We start from the raw sequence: 5,579 nt of genomic DNA on the forward strand, positions 1-5,579 counted from the left end.
AATTATCTTAAGAAAAAATAATGATCAAGAAAAGGATTATTTACAGAAAGAAGCTCTGCTCATGGAAGAAAAGAGCTGATGATATCAATTTGAAGAAATTTAAAGCTCAACCTAGTTCAAAGGTCGGGAAACTGCAGCTAATAGGTGCAGAACAGGCTCCCCCGTTTTTGTGAAGATATATATGAACACAGAAAGTGTTCCTTTTCTGTGTAATAAGCAGCAGACAGAGCCCTCAAAGCCTACAAAGCCAGCAATCATATTGTCTGTCCCTTTATAGAAGAAATCTGACCATCTTGCGTTTGATTCCTTTGTATCTCTCATAGGAGTTGAACAATGTATTTTAGTATGCTGACTCCAAAATTCCAAATTTGAAAGGTTGGGGAGATGTCAATTATAATTTTGTTTTATGAGGCCTGAAAGTTTAAGTCAGCAAATGTCACATCACTAAGAAGGCCTTTGTTATTCACCAAATATCAGAATTGCTTTCAAAGAATTTACCACCATTAGATACTCTTATATAGTTATAGCCGCTCTGTTCCTTTAACACAAGTGCACATGAATTTCATCAGTTCTGTTTATCACTGTTTTTAGCCTTCCCTTGAATAAAGTGAATGTTCAATAACACTTAATGAAATGATGGATGATGGATAGATGGATGGATGGATCCATAGATCCATAGATGGAGGGGAAACTGGAAGACTAATATGGCCAAAATACATTGATTACCCTTAAAATTACCAAAGAATAAATTAAAAATATTGTATAAGTCAAAGTTCCCATGTCCAAAGGAAACCCAATATTGACAAGATCAGGGAATGCCACAAGGAGTGGGGCATTGCTTGTTTCCACTCATCATGAGTTATTAGCAGATTTTAAGTGAATTAGTAATTTCTTGATTCTTCTCCCAAACACTAGACCTCACCGTCCTCTTAAAGGCAAAGCCTGTCAATGGCCAGGCAGAGGGATAGATGGGAGGATGAGAGATTTTTAAAAGATTACATCATGTTTTGCTTATGAATACCAAAATAAGAAGAAAGCTAGAAAAGAATGTGAAACCTTTCTCCTTAGGAGAAAAAAGAGCATGAATGTCTCATGAAATTTTTTATTATGCTTTGTTATAAATCAAAACTACCTCCACAGGATACAGAGATCTTTTCTGTCTCCCCAAGAAACAGTCAGTAAAGTTGTCATTACTCATTATTCCTTTCTTACAATGGATTTGTTTTGGGGGATGTGATACAAGTTTCTGCTTCAAGGTGGGTGTAGGGTCAAGAGCAGAGATTACTCACAGTGCCCGGCTCTGCTGAGTTACAAGAATAGCCTATTGTATTCCGCAGCCCCGGAGTCCTTATCTCTGCTTAAAGAGAACAGAAAATGTGCAACCTTGAAATACAGAGGCCCATTCACTTTTGTAGGTGAAACCAAAAGAGCCTTGTACTGTTTTAGAAATAAATGAAGTCCCAGTTGGCTAGCGGATACCAAGGGAAGACAACAGCCTATTGAAAGGTAAATTCATCCTTTGTACAAATAACCAAACTTGAATACCAAAACTAGTTCGGAACTCACACACCCATTTAAGATGACTCTAAGCTTGGTGTAGTATGTCTCATTCCTTCAGCTGAAAGGTCTAATTGTCTTTGAGACAGCCTATATCTATGATCCTAGAGCCCCGTGTTTTACGTTGTTTCCACTACAGTTCCCTCTCCAGACAGATCCACTCTTCCTGATTAGTGTAGCCTTCAATAAGAAAAGACAATCAATTCTCCGATTCATCACCTAGAATGAATCTCCTCTCTGGAGATTCTGGCTTTAATCATCTCCAGACCCTGCTCTTCCCCACGGCCCCGGCAGTCACAGCACTCCTTTGCTGCCGCATCTTTCCCTGTGGGTAACTTTGTGCTGGTTTGAACCTCTGGGAAAGTCAAATCTACAGGCATGCCTTTCCCCTTTAGAGACTGCCCCCAAAATAAATACAGAGATCTACTTTCCCTCTCAGCCTGCATTCCACAGGCTTTGCTTCTGTTTACACTCGGGAAACTGTTTCCGGGATTTGTCTGGAATAGGCCAGTGTTTGCTCCACGGTTTCAGTAGTCACCTTGTCTCCCTCACGTCAGATAGGCAGGTCAGTCTGGACTCTTAGGTTCTTGAGAGAGTGGAGTGGAAACTTGGCAGAGTACGTACCTGACCGTTGAAAAGAATTGAGACACACCAAACAAGGATGAAAGGGGAAAAGCTTAACGTATTCCACTGTGCCAGGTTAACCTTTGTTCATGGTTTGGCATGTGCCTTGTATGCCTTTCCTACTACGTATGAGGAGAGAAGGAAATGGGAGTGGTTCCAAGGCCAGCCAGGGCGACAATAAAGATAAACACCCGCACACGGCTCACAATTGGACTGTATAATGTGGCAGTGAATGGGGTCACTAGGGAAGAAGCGTGTGATGTCACAGCACAGGTGGGGATGCCAGGCCTTCAGAACGCGTTCATGGCTATGTCCATGGTGTACCCTCTGTCTTCTCTAAGTGCGCTGCCGATCTTTCTATGCCAGGCCTCCACCCCAGATCCCAAAGGCATTTCTTCACACAAACAAATCTCCCTCCTGGCAAGCCTTTGTTTTTACACAATAATTCCTCATGAGGTAGAAAACTAAAGAGGGGCTGGTCTCCTCCCTTTTCTTCTTGGGGTCGTCAGTTCTTTTTTGCTTTATTTTGTTTAATGTTTGTGAGTGTTTGCCTTTCATGCGTACATGCTCACTGTGACTGTGCCTGGTGCCTGCAGAGACCAGTAGAGGGTCCCCTGGAACTGTCTATATAGACAGTCCTGAACTACCATGTGGATGTTGGGAACCAAACTTGGGACCTCTTGCAAGAGCAGCAAGGGCTCTTACTTGCTGAGTTCTCTCTTCAGCTCCAAGTCACTTGTTCCTATTGGCCCTGCCAACTCCTTCACCTCTTGCCCTAAGAAACCCAAGAAAACCTAGGTGTAAAAGCAACTTAACTTTTATTCCCCTGTTATAGCTGTTGTCTGGGAGGCTTACTGCCTCCATCTGCTAATCTAGGCCTAGAATGGTTTCAGCCTCTGAGACTTGCTGCAGAGTAAGGTTCCCCTTTCTGGTTCTTTCTGAACTCTGGCTGGCTGGTTCAACTCAGCTGTTCTGGCTCAAACTCCCCTCCCAGCTGACTGATTTAAACTGGCTTCTCTCTTGGCCTTTGAATTGCCTCAAACTAACTTTTCTCATCATCTGTCTCCTTCTCATTCTCTGGTTCATTCTGTCTTTACCTGTGCCTAGCTTGTTCTCTGTAAAACTCTACCCTGCAAATCCGCCTCCTCCTCCCTCTCTGTACTGCGCCACTCCTCTCTCAACGCTACTGCTCTCCACCAACTCTACTGTATTCCTTCACTGTACTCTCTTCTTCCTCTACTGTCTCTCCCTTAAGTAGCTTCCTGTCTCGTGAAAGTCGGACCTACCTCCGCATTCTGTCAGATCTTTCTCTGATTCACTTTCAAACATGGGTGCTTCCTTCTACAAACTAGCTTGACTTTCATTGTTTGGGATCAAAGGTAAGTGCTAAGGGCTGAGCCACACCCTAACTAGAAACAGGTTCAAGTATCCTGTAACAGCCAGGGATCGGAGGAAGAAGAGTGTGAGAGGTTGATATTCTGAGCACTAGGCCAGAATTGGGTGGAAACAGGGAAGTGGAATCCAGCCAGAGAGCATACCTGGGCAGCCACAACAAAAGGGTGACATTAAAGACAGAACAGACAATTCTTGGGCTAAGGCTTAGGGAACACAGTGGATGAGGAGAAAAATCAGTTCCAAATGACTTAGGAACCCAGATGCCTCACCCTAGGTTTCCCACAAAAAGCAACAGCTGGGATAAGGCACGATGCTGCATATTAGATGGACAAATTGGTACAAATTGGGCTCCTTGTGTGTCATCAGGGAGAAGAAAGGATTGTGGGTCAAATTGCAATGCCCAAATCAAAAATGCTTATCAAGTGGATAACAGGAAAGAAAGAGGAAGAGACAAATCTAGACAACAATGTAGGTGGGAAAATGAGCTTTAACTCTGTACTATATTCTCTCTCTCTCTCTCTCTCTCTCTCTCTCTCTCTCACACACACACACACACACACACACATCTTTTCTACTTTCTCATCTTTTCTACCTGAGCCAACAGCTACTCCATCAGAGAGTCACAGAAGATAGGACGAATGTGTCTGACCAGAAACACCTGCTTACCAGAGCGTTGTGAGCAGCCACGCATTCTATATGAACAACTTAGATGATGGCCCGTGAACCTAAGAACGTCTCTGCAAGATGCCATGGGATGCTGAGTATTTGTGTAGACATAACCCATCGTGTACCTCAGAAGAGCACGGTCGATTCCTGCCTTCCTATGAATATTCATCACACATTCTCTACTTCCTTTGTCCTAAGCTCTTTGACTACATACTTGGTTTCTCTTAATTTCTAGGAGGCTTTCTTGGTAGGTTGGCTGGTAGAGACTGGGTCTCATGTAGTGGAGAACTATCTTGAACTCTTGATTTACAAAGCCTGCGCCACCATGCCTGACTAGGAGAGTTGTTCTCACGTAATGCAAACAACCATAACTCTCTGACAGAAAGACTTTCATTTTGATTCTCATTTGTCTTTGTTTTTTAAGACAAACTTCCTCTGTGTCCCCCTGGCTGTCCTGAAACTCACTCTGCAGAGCAGGAATGGTCTGGACTCATATCATATCCTCTTGCCTCTGCCTCCCAAGTGCCAGTATTGAAGATGTGTGCCACCACTGCCTGACTTCATTCTGATTCTTGAGACACAGAAAACAAAGAGCTATCACATCTCCAGACCACTTTGACATGACTCGGATGTCTGTGACTAGATAGAAAGAGATGGAGCTAAGCCAGAGCAATTCACAGAGAGAAAGAAAAGAAGACACTGCAGATGCCAGGACATAGAGTCAGGAGCAACCACTTTGAGGAAGAAGGCTGCCACACAAAGAAGCATCGAAAGCCAGTCATAATGACAACTCTCCATTGTATCATCAGTGTATCCCAGGAGGTGAAGTTAGCAAGGCAAGCAGTACACCTGGAATTCTCTGAAGTTGTGAAATGTACAGGGCTAAGGCCCGATGGAAAACAAAGGAAGAAGAGTTCAAACAGAGAGCACAGAAGACAGGAGCCAGGTATGGATTCATTTGGGAACCCTGGACTGCTTCAGATTATAAATCTCTTGAAGCAAAAGCAGGGAGCTAAGCATGTAGACACTGTAAGTGGAAAAGTAAGAAGAAGCAAAGCTTGACAGTCGTGAGTTATGGCTCAAGTTTAAAACGAAATGTAAGCAGTTTGGACTGAATAGCATGGCTGAACTGAACCTCTCAGACAAAACTTCGGAGTCTAACTGCTCCATCCCTGATAAACGTCAAAATGAGAAAGGCAAACACGTCCATCAATGCTCTAGGGTGACCCAGGTATCTCCTGGCCTCATTTACAGATTTGGGGTAATTATTCTCAACAATAAAAACATCCCAGATTCCAGGAAACCTCTAACCATCACTCCCTCGACATTCTACCCAG

At 43.5% G+C, this 5,579-nt stretch overlaps 1 annotated feature.

Annotated features, from left to right (window-relative positions):
- Positions 373 to 3,211: an enhancer, noted in NCBI's record as "VISTA enhancer mm1324". NCBI's record gives its function as "enhancer in: other[6/10]" and the evidence as "EXISTENCE:transgenic organism evidence [ECO:0001131][PMID:17130149]".

This window comes from Mus musculus, chromosome 2, assembly GCF_000001635.26.
Source record: "Mus musculus strain C57BL/6J chromosome 2, GRCm38.p6 C57BL/6J".
Lineage (NCBI taxonomy): Eukaryota > Metazoa > Chordata > Mammalia > Rodentia > Muridae > Mus > Mus musculus.